Source organism: Mixophyes fleayi, chromosome 5, assembly GCF_038048845.1.
Source record: "Mixophyes fleayi isolate aMixFle1 chromosome 5, aMixFle1.hap1, whole genome shotgun sequence".
Classification (NCBI taxonomy): domain Eukaryota; kingdom Metazoa; phylum Chordata; class Amphibia; order Anura; family Limnodynastidae; genus Mixophyes; species Mixophyes fleayi.
In genome coordinates, this window is record NC_134406.1 from 192,257,504 (window position 1) to 192,269,127 (window position 11,624).

An 11,624-nucleotide genomic window follows, 5' to 3' on the forward strand; every position below is an offset into this window, starting at 1 on the left:
GGCATGGTCAACCTACTGTGGGGGCGTAGCTAGCACTTTACAAGTTCTAGACCGCACTGAAACCCCCTCCCTCCCCATTCTTAACGGTCTGGCTTTGTAAGGATCTTTATGTAATAAGCCTCCATAGAATCAAAGTACTTTAAATGCAGCTAACACATGCTAGCTGTATAAAAAATTAATTGTTTTTTTAAATAAAACTCACTGAAACAAATTAAAACATAATTGTAACGTTACCATCTGTATCACACTGCCCCTTCATCACATTGTGCCCTCCATCACAGTTTCTCCTTTATCACACCGTGTCATGGAGCCATCTTTATTACACTGTGCCCCCTTATCACCATCACACTAAATGAATAATATATATATATATATATATATATATATATATACATACACAAACACACACGCATAGAATATAAAGAGCCTCCTAGTGTCCGCCATACCATACAGAGAGCATTCCTGTGACCTCCATACTATACAGAGAGCATTCCTATGACCGCCATACTATACAGAGAGCATTCCTATGACCGCCATGCTATACAGAGAGCATTCCTATGACTGCCATACTATACAGAGAACATTCCTGTGACCGCCATACTATACAGAGAGCATTCCTGTGACCACCAAACTATACAGAGAGCATTCCTATGACCGCCATACCATACAGAGAGCATTCCTATGAGAGCATTCCTATAACATCATATCCTGATGACAGCATAAAAATTATACAGAAGAGATATTCACCCACCTGCTTGGGATTTGGTGGCTGTGAGACAGGGAAGAGGTTAGGGCTTCCCTTACTGCAGGTCAGTGTGTGAAATATTCTGTGTTTATGGTGGAGGGAAAGGGGGCAGGTAACAGCTACATGGAATTAGGGGGTGGTCTATATAAGATATAAGGAAGATGAGGGATACCTGCAGTAGTTGATGGAGAGGGTTCAGAGGTTACAGCTGTATTTCGGGGGTCCAGGAGTCAGAATTGACAGGTGTCAGGGATCAGATGAAGGGAAACATATCTGGATAGAAACAGAGGGAACCGATATGCAGGGCAAGGAAAGGTCAATGATGAGGGTTCTGTATGGTACAGTGCACCGAGAGTTGGGAGGGGCACTGGAGTCATAGTTATCAGGAGCAGAGGTGAGAGTGTTGGTGGAATGCAGGGCTGTCTGGAGGAGCTGGGGATGCTGGGAGGAGCAGTCCTGGAAGCAGAGAGCTGCTAACACACAGCACGTGATATAACTGACCAGTGCTTAGGGAGAGAGAGCAACTAACGGAGCTGACAGATCCCCCTCTCCCTCACTTACTTAAGGTCTGTTCTCAGGCTCTTCTGCACTGACAGCATGGTGACATCATCAGTGATGCTGCAGTGACAGGGAGCCGGCGTTTTTTTCATAGTACCTTCATGGACCAGTCACCACACTAGCCCCTCTCCCCTCTCGCGGCACCCGATGCCCCACCCACCCCCCCCCCCCCCCGCACGAGTCGCGGGGGGCCACGAGTCGGGGGAGGGGCCACAATTTATTTATTTTTTTTATTTTTTTGTTTACTATGTGCCACAGAGGGGAAGGTAGCGAGCAGCTGCTGCGCCCCCTCAGGCTTGCGCCCTGGGCGACGGCACCGCCCGCACCACCCTAGGTACGGCTCTGCGTTTAGACACAGCATACTTACACCTATATTTATATGGAAATGTATCTTAAGATCCACTTGTATTTGAATATGTTTGGATCTACACTCAAGTGCTTATTTTTTAAACACAAGTTGCATGCAGGTTGCATACGAAGATGAATCAGACCTATAGTGATAACACTCTGCTACCTCTTCTTCCAAGTTTGTCGTTTTTCTCCTTAGAGCAGATGTTAACACTGCCCTTTCTTGTGGAGGCAAAAACCTGTGTCTTGTTTTGGGCAGTCTCTCCAAACAATGAACCATTGGGGAGGACTCACATATTTTCAGACATCTCAGACACTGACTAGATCTGGCCCAAGATCTTTCAATATAGCCAAGTTAGCTCTTTAAGTCTATCTTTACTGGAAACAAAATTCAAAGTACTCTCTAGATCAGGCCTGTCCAACCTGCGGCCCTCCAGGTGTTGTGAAACTACAAGTCCCAGCATGCCCTTCCAGCTATCAACTGGTTGTCTACTGGCAAAGCATGCTGGGGCTTGTAGTTTCACAACACCTGGAGGGCCGCAGGTTGGACAGGCCTGCTCTAGATGGTACAGATGCCCTTCTCAATTGTCTATGATGCATCCTGGGTCTCTGGTCTTTGCGGGAGGTGTGGTTCAGGGGTCAGGTTGTTTCTGCACATTTGGTGGAACTGTCCTAGTATAATCTTCTTCTGGCTTAAGGTAAAGGAGCTTGCCCTGTTCCATTAGGACCAGACTTCAGGCTGTTGAACATCATAAGTATGTCAATCTCGCATTATAAGATATTGCTCATTAGATATTTCCATAATGCCTCCAAAGCAATAATTCTTGTTCCCCTTCTGCCCATACGCTGAAGCAGTTGCTGGCCATAATAGATTTTTACATGGCCATTGGTGATCTTTCTTTGTGTAGTTCAGACAATTTTACAGCAATTTGGATGAATTATCACTCCCTGTTGGAGAGGTGAGGACACTTTGTGATCCCGATAGAAATGGTAACAAAACAATAATTTATTACCATTGAAATATCAGACATGTTAAAATCAACTCTAAAAAAATAAAGGAATCAAATATAGTTTTCTTAAAAAGAAAAAGCTTCAGATGTTTGGCTACCAGTATAAATATGTGACATCTACGGTCCAAGTGTGTTGCAGCCGGAACGCAGAATCAGTGCTAATAAGCAGTGGTCCAGCAGTGCATTCATGAGGAATAACCATACCATATTATTGAACACATATCCCTTATGGCTAACCGTTGGATATTCAGATTCCCAACTGCCCAGGGAATATAAGATTACTGTACTATGCAAAATTTTGGGGGATGTCCTTTCAACCACCTGAAATAATAAAGAATTAAATATATAGCATTACTCACTAAAATTCCCTTAGTATCTCCTAAAGCCCTTTCAATATGTTAAAAAAGGATATCCTTGCTAACTCTGCGCTAGGCAGCTGCGCTTGCTTTTCCCTTTCCTGAGCATGACAGCAAACATTACTGCTGTCCCTTACCCATATTATCTTCTGTTCTGCTCTGAACCTCGCACTTTTTACATACTGCTCTATAACTGTTCGAAGTCACTGGCACTAGTGATCTCTTCCCCAATTCTTCTATACTGGCTTGATAATCTGCCAAACTTGAGAACGACATTGTCAACCTATAGCCTGTGCATCCAGTGTGGTTACCTTAAAACTTCCCCAATTAAAATGAGAATGCGCATCCACAATTTTGTGCACATGTTTAACTTTGAAACAGATATTATGACTTAGACATTTAAGCACCAAATGATTAATTTGCCTTGGAAATAATTCTAACAGTAATAGTTTTTGCAAACCCTTCTTTCACCCATTCCAGAGGTCAAGGAACAGCACGCCATAGGCTCCAAAATAATTTTGCAGATCCACAGCATACTGTTCTCCACACTGACCTCCTTTTAAATCCCTTATAATCCAGTAACAACAGTCTCTTTTCTTTGTCCTGTTGCATTCCTACCCCTCCTATTACTTCCCTATTGGCTATTCCTAACCCCTCCCTCCTCCCGCATTCTGCACTCTCTCACCCTCTAATAATCAATAGCAAGTAACTCCATTTAAAAATGTGGATGGAGGGCCCAGTCTCAGCACTTATAGTCCTTCATACCTAAACCGCCCTCTGTTTTCTTTATCATCAACAAAAGATAAGGCTTTCTACAGTCTGTCCACGGGGAACTCTAGGTTCCTCTATATGTTTTTTAAGCATGTCTCATTTCATTTTTCAAAGCATCTTCTAATTTATTGAAATATCTCTTCATAATGATAATAGTCTTTGTACAAAATATATCATCAGTTTTTACATTAATCACTGATACATCTTTCTCTTAATTCTCTCAGTACAACAACTGAAAGACAGCATATTCAAAATGAAAGCATGATAAAATTATAGATAGATATTGGGCCTGATTCATTAAAGAATGGAAAGCAAAAAGGAGTAACTTTTCTAATTGGCAAACCATGTTACAATGCAAGGGGTGCAAAGTAGCTTATTATTTTGAACATGTTAAATACTTGCTGCTTTTTCATGTAGCACACAAATACTTGATACCTTTATTTTTACTCTGGAATTTAACGTTGATCTAGGACATGCCCTACCTCGACTATAAATCTGTCCTCACATTTTAAATTTACCTCCTCCCCTACAATGCAACATGGTTTTGTTTCAGTGCAAACTCCTTTTTTTGCTTTTCTGCCACATTACTGTTGAGCATGTACTTTTATCCCCATATCCAGTGGTGCACGCAGGGGGGGTTTCTGAGTCTCTAGAAACCCCCACCTGCGCTAACTAAGTGGCCACTATAGCTGCACTGTCCTATACAGCAGCCGCGTCGCTGTCAAAGAAGCATCCGCGGCGGTGCTGTATTGTATACAGCACCGCCGCAGACGCTTCTTAGACAGCGCCGCGGCTGCTGTATAGGACAGCGCTGGCAAAACGGAGCTGCTCTCGGGTTTTTTTTTTTGGGTCGGCGGGGAGAAACCCCCCTCCCGAAAATCCTCCGTGCGCCGCTGATATCCCCCTAGAGGGTCTGCCCTAGCACACATTATGACTGTGTATTCAGTAAGTGTTTTCATTCCCATAGCATGTCTGTGCTCACTCCCATCCTGTGTTTGAATATTATTTTTAAGATATTATTAAGATATATATTTTAGGTAATATTTGAGATTGTGTCATATTATCCATTACACTGTAGGTGATGTATTTGTGTTAGTCTGGGGGCTTCCTTTTGTTTACTTATGGCAACAGAGAAAGTCTATGTGTATTCTAGGTCTGCAGAAACAATACATCAATAATTATATTATCAGGTAGACTAGACTATTGCTTAACAGAAGCTATCTTTGTTTACCTAAACAACAGGAGATCTAGCTAGGGGTAGCGTTTCCCCCTCTGTTAAAATTTAGTCAGGCAAGTGTTATGTTTAAAACACAATGGAGTGAATAGTCACCATTACATTATGCTGTAACCATTTATATAAATTGTGTATATTTGGCCCTGCGATTTACATTGCTAGTTTAACACACGTTACAGTCTAAAATGAGAAAGCCGGACCACTGCCCTAATGGCAGTCACTAGGGCTTTGTACTCCCAGGAAAGCATAAGCATATAGTCGAATTTCCCATAATAGTATTGTATGTACTGTTCTCGTGTCCATTGTGCATACCTGTAATTGTTACTTCTGTACATATGTTGGTTTTGTGCCTGTTGTTGCTGTTCCATTAATAAAAGCTACTATTGGTTAAGTTGGATATCTGCCTGGGTGTAAGTATTTGCCCACGTACAGGGGAACACGGTAGGCTGTTCAATCTTGGTAGACAGCATTTTCTCACAATATATATATATTTAGTATATTTACCAGGGTAATATGATTCAATATGCCTATTATAGGATGGTTGTATTGCTGAGACTTGCCTGTTGTATTGTTTAAATGACGCCAGGTGGGTGACAAGATGTTGGGAGTTAGAAACACTCAGGTGGTATGTGGGGTAATAAACTAAAAGAATGGAAGGGGTTAAGGTGATGTGGATTACACATATTACCATACTAATATAATTATCCTGACCTTTGTTCTTTGTCATGTGGTCTTTTGTGCTACCGAGGACGTATCAGAGCCATCCCAGTAGGTGGAATACCTAGCCCATGTCACCTGGGGGGGAACCGAGGTTTGGTCAATAAAAGATTCAAAACCAATCCGAAGATGTCCATAGACAGGAGGACTTCAGGGAAGGGGTTTAAAATAGCCTGTCCTGAGAGAAATGGTGTGTTGGGTGAAGACCAAGACTAGAGGTAATACTCTGATCAGAGTAATTTAACATTTGGATTATACCTTGCTGGACTGTTGGGACTTTATATCATATTGGACATTAACATCTCTACTGGACTTGTTACCCTGTTGTCGTTCCTGTTTTACTGCCTTGTTCTAAAATAAAATATCATTGGAGTATTTCTGTATAGGTATTTAATGATCTGAAGAACCCTTATCCTCACTGTCCCCTTTTCCTCGTTCACCATTGCTTTCCGGTCTGGACACTGTCTCTGTAGCACCAGCAGTTCTGCTCTTCCAGATGCTTTCTCATTCCATGCACCAAGAACATGGTTTGAATATTGAATGTCTAATGCTTTTAGTCTCATTGTAAGCATTAACTTCAATAATTACTTCTGCCTGGTGTTACAGCAAACAGTATTATCATGAGCTTGTAGAATTGGTAGAAGAGGTCTTCCTCTATAGCAGCCGCCTTTCACGTAGAGCTGGTTATGCTCATAGGTACTCAGATGCCCCCAGGACTTACACTCAAAATAGTACAAGCTTATAAACGTACTGCCGCCCGAGATTATACAAGCGGAGCAAGTCACAAGCCAAAGGTCTAGGGTCTGAAGCAGGATACTTGGTCAGGTACAGGCAGATAGTCAGGGCTGGCAGCGATCAAAGGAGGTCCGGGTAACAAAGCAAAGGTCAGGGCAACAAGCAAACAATCAAGGTCCAGGTTGCAGGTAGAAGGTCAAACATGGTAGTCAATCCAAAAGTTTTAGCAAACAGCACAGGAGCAGTCAAGCAGACGGGATACTGAGTGCTATAACCAGCAGGGAGGCTAAGCCCTCCCGGCCTTAAATACATAGACTGGCCAATGGGAGCAGCGATTCCGGGAGGAAGTAATATGACCCAGATGAGCTATAATTAAATAAGAGAGATGAGCACGCAACTGACTGCACCTAATGCCGGGACGTAGTGTTAGAGAAGAAAGAGTCCCAGTATAATATCAGAAGTGATGTCCCAGTCATCATGGAGACGGCCAGGACGCAGCTGAGCAGTGAGTCACAGAGGCTGGGCACCGTCGCGGTTCGTAACAGTACTCCCCCTTGGAATTTTTTTAAGAATTCTTCAAGGAGTTTGTCAGCGTGCAAGCGCTTCCGAGGGACCCAAGAGCGTTCTTCCGGGCCATAGCCCTTCCAATGTACCAGGAAATGGGTTTGTCCCTGGACTTTCTTGGAGTCGAGAATCTTCTCCACAATAAATTCATGAGAACCATGCAAATTGACTGGTCGAGGTTTGGATGGTTCATGAGTCTCAAACTTGGTGGACGAGACAACAGGTTTCAAGAGGCAACAATGGAACATAATAGGGATTCTCAGTGAAGATGGAAGCTTCAGCCTGAAGGCAACAGGATTAACTTTTTTAACAATAGAAAAAGATCCAATGAACCTAGGTCCCAATTTTTTGCAGGGTTGTTTGAGCCTAATATTCCGGGTGGACAGTCAGACTCTGTCTTCTACTTTAAGAGAACAGTTCTTGCGATGACGATCTGCAAAAAGTTTTGATCGAAAGGAGGCCTGAAGCAAGGCGAAATGGACCTTCTTCCAAATAATTCTGAGACGCGAGCCTGTTGGACATATACCAGGAGAACCAGAAGGATTGATTGAAGAAAGAATTAGCCCTGGGATGAAAGCCAAAATAGCAAAAGAATGGAGATATGATGGTGGAAGAAAGACAGGAATTATTATAGGTAAATTCGGCCCACGGAAGTAAAGAAGACCAATTGTTATGAAATTTGGAAATGTATCCAAAGACTGATTGACTCTTTCTGTCTGTCCGTTTGACTGTGGATGATAGGCAGATGATAGACTGATGTTGTTGCCAAGGTGGGTGCAGAAAGATCTACAACATTGAGCGTTGAAATGAGACCCACGGTCACAGACAATATCCTCAGGCAACCCGTGGAGATGGAAAACATGGCGGATGAACAATGATCCCAGGGTTTGAGCATTCGGTAGCACTGCCAACGGAATGAACTGGGCCATTTTGCTAAATTGATCTATCACCACCCAAATTGTACTGTGACCGGATGAGCAGGGTAGATCCACAATGAAGTTCATTGAAAGATGTGACCAAGGTTTAGTTGGAGCAAAGGCATAAGTTGACCCAACTGCTTCTGGCAGACTTGTTTCTGGCGCAGTTCTACAGGATAGAACGAAATCTCTAACATCAGAGCATAAGGTGGGCCACCAAACAGTACACAAAAGAACTTCAGTGGTCTTGAAAATGCCTGGATGTCCAGCACTTTTATTTTCATGGGTTTCAGACAATATGGCCTTCCTGAGATGGACTGGTACAAACAACTTGCCCAACAGAGTCTCAGGAGGAGCAATTCTCTAGAACTGGTGGAGAGCAGCCCCTACATCCTGGGTCAACCCTGCATGGATTGAAGCTGGAGGTATAATAGGGAGCGGAACAGTTGTTGAAGTGTGAGAGGAAATAAAACTTCGGGAGAGAGTGTCCGCTTTAATGTTCTTGGAGCCAGGTCTGTAGGAGATAACAAACTTGAAGCGGGTGAAAAACAATGCCCAGCATGCTTGTCTGGAATTTAAGCATCTAGCGGATTCAATAAATAGCAGATTTTTGTTATCCGTAAGCAGAGAGATGACATGGACAGCTCCTTCTAGCCAGTGTCGCCATTCTTCAAATGTCCATTTTATAGCAAAGAGTTCACGATTGCCCACGTCGTAATTACTCTCAGCAGATGAGAATTTCCGTGAAAAGTAGGCACATGGGTGTAATTTGTGGTCACGAGGATCCTTCTGCGACAGAACAGCACCGGCACCCATATCAGAGGCATCGACTTCAGTGACGAAAAGTAATTCAGGATTGGGGTGTCTTACGACCGTAGCAGAGGCAAAAGCTGACTTCAGGGCTTCAAAAGAGCCTATAGCATCTGAGGTCCAGTTTGCAGCGTAATCCCCTTTACGGGTTAAAGCAGTAAGAGGAGGGACTAGGCCTGAGAAGGAATGAATGAATCTCCGGTAATAATTTGCGAAGCCCAGAAATCTTTGGATGGCCTTCAGATTAGTTGGGCGCACCCATTCTAAGATTGGTTGAACTTTGCTAGGATCCATTAAGAACCCATCTGGGGAGATAATGTACCCAAGAAATGAGGCTATCCGGACCTCAAATTCATACTTCTCTAGCTTGGCGAACAGTTGATGCTCCCAAAGTTTAAGCAAGATGTCATCCAGGTATACCACAAGAAAGCGGCCTAGGAATTCTCTGACAACATACTTAATTAGGTTCTGAGAGACAGCGCAGTTGCATAAACCGAAAGGCATGACCTAATACTCATAGTGACCTGAGTGGGTGTTGAATGCGGACTTCCATTCGTCCCCGTCTCTGATACGAATAAGGTTATATGCTCCACGTAAGTCGATCTTGGTAAACACTGAAGCACCTCTGAGCTGACCGAAGAGGACTGATATGAGTGAAAGCGGGTAGGTATTTTTAATGGTGATTTTATTCAACCCACGGAAGTCTATGCAGGGTCGAAGAGTCATGTCCTTCTCGAAAAAGAGAAAAACCTGGCTCCTATTGGGGATTTAGAATGCCTAATAAAGCCCTTTTTAAGATTCTCCTTAATTTAATCCTCCATTGCTTGCGTTTCCGTTACAGGGAGAGAGTATAATCTTCCTTTAGGGAGCTTAGAGCCAGGAACTAGGTTAATTGCGCAATCATAATCGCGATGTGGAGGAAATGTGTCAGCTGCCTGTTTGGACAATATATCCCGAAATTCGCGGTAGGGTAGAGGCAGCTGATCTAGCGGAACCTGGAGCAAACTAACAGGCAAAGATAAGCAAGATGAGGAAAAAGGACTCCGGTGAATGATGTCTCCTTTGTTCCAATCGTTACTGGACTGTGGAGCTGCAGCCAAGGATGTCCCAGGGTTACAAGAACAGAAGCACAACTAATGAGATAGAACGGCAAGGTTTCAGAATGTAGCGCCCCCACTGTGAGCTGCAACAGAGGTGTTTTTCACCTATAGAACATATATATAGAACATATTTTTCCACCCAGTAAAGGACCACCATCCAGGCCACAGACAGTGATGGGCGATTTGAGCTTAATGGCAGGAATCCCCAAGGAACGGGCGAAGTCCAGATCCAGAAAACTCCCAGTGGTGCCACTGTCTAGGAAGGCAGAGACAGATGTAGAATGTGCACCAAAGGAAATCACCGCAGGAACCAAGAGTGCATTCTTGGAAGATATAATTTGCAGACCTAGATGAACCTCTTCCACGTTCTCTAGGCCTGTTTTTTCCCCGACTTTTCTGACTTTTTGGGACAGCCTCGGAGGAGATGGCCCCTGTTGCCACAATATAGACAAAGGCCTATTGTACGTCTCCTGGTTTTTTCTCATGAAGTGAGGCCATAAGCACCTAGCTGCATGGGCTCAGCGGCTTTAAAAGATGCAGCAGAAAGAGTCAAAAGAGAGCATGAGGAAATGGTAGTATCCTACTCAGCTTTTTTTCTTTAAATCTGCAGGCAATTTTGATGACCAATTGCATTAGATTCTCTAGTGTAGCTGGTATTGGGTATTGAACCAGAGAGTCTATTATCTGTTCAGAAAGAGCCAAATGAAACTGGCTCCAGAGTGACGGATCATTACACTCGCTGTCTATGGACCAGTGTCTGAACTCTGCACAATATTCATCGGCAGTGCGACGGCCCTATTTCAGAGCCCTGAGATGAGCTTCAGCTGAGGCCACTCTGTCCGGATCATCATAGAGCAGACACAGGGCATAAAAGAATGCATGAATGGACTGTAAAGGAGGGATTGTGGGAGCGAGACTAAATGCCCAGGACTGAGGATCACCCTGCAGAAGGGAAATAATGATGCCTACCCTTTGAGGCTCCAATCCAGATGAATGAGGCCTAAGGCAAAAATAAAGTTTACAACTTTCCTTAAAGTTACGAAATGAGGTTCTATCTCCAGAGAACCGATCTGGCAGGTTCAGTTTGGGTTCCACAGTAGGGGCCAGGGGAGCTTACTGGTCTTGTAAGGCTTTAGCAGCTTCCTCTTGCGCAGACAACCGATGCGACAGGCCTTGGACCATCTGGGATGAAGTTTGGATTTGGCCCGCCAAAACTTGAGCTGGAGAAGGATTTGTCCCTCTTTCATCCATGGAAATGGCTTTTTTCCACTCTTCACGGCCGTTATAATGTTATGGCTAACAGTATTATCATGAGCTTGTAGAACTGGTAGGAGAGTTCTTCACCTATAGGAGCCGTTTTTCCTGTAGAGCTGGTTATGCTCACAGGTACACAGATGCCCCCAGGACTTACACTCAAAGTAGTACAAGCTTATGAACGTACTGCCGCCTGAGATAGCGGGAGATGGTACAAGCGGAGTAAGGGACAAGCCAAAGGTCTAGGGTCTGAAGCATGATACGTGGCCAGGTACAGGCAGATAGTCAGGAGGTTCGGGTAACAAAGCAAAGGTCAGAGCAACAAGCAAACAATCAAGGTCCAGGTTGCAGGCAGAAGGTCAAACATGGTAGTCAAAACAAAAGGTTTAGCAAACAGCACAGGAGCAGGCAAGCAGACAGGATACTGAGTGCTATAACTGGCAGGGAGGCTAAGCCATCCCGGCCTTAAATACATATACTGGCCAATGGGAGCAGGGAGCCCAGG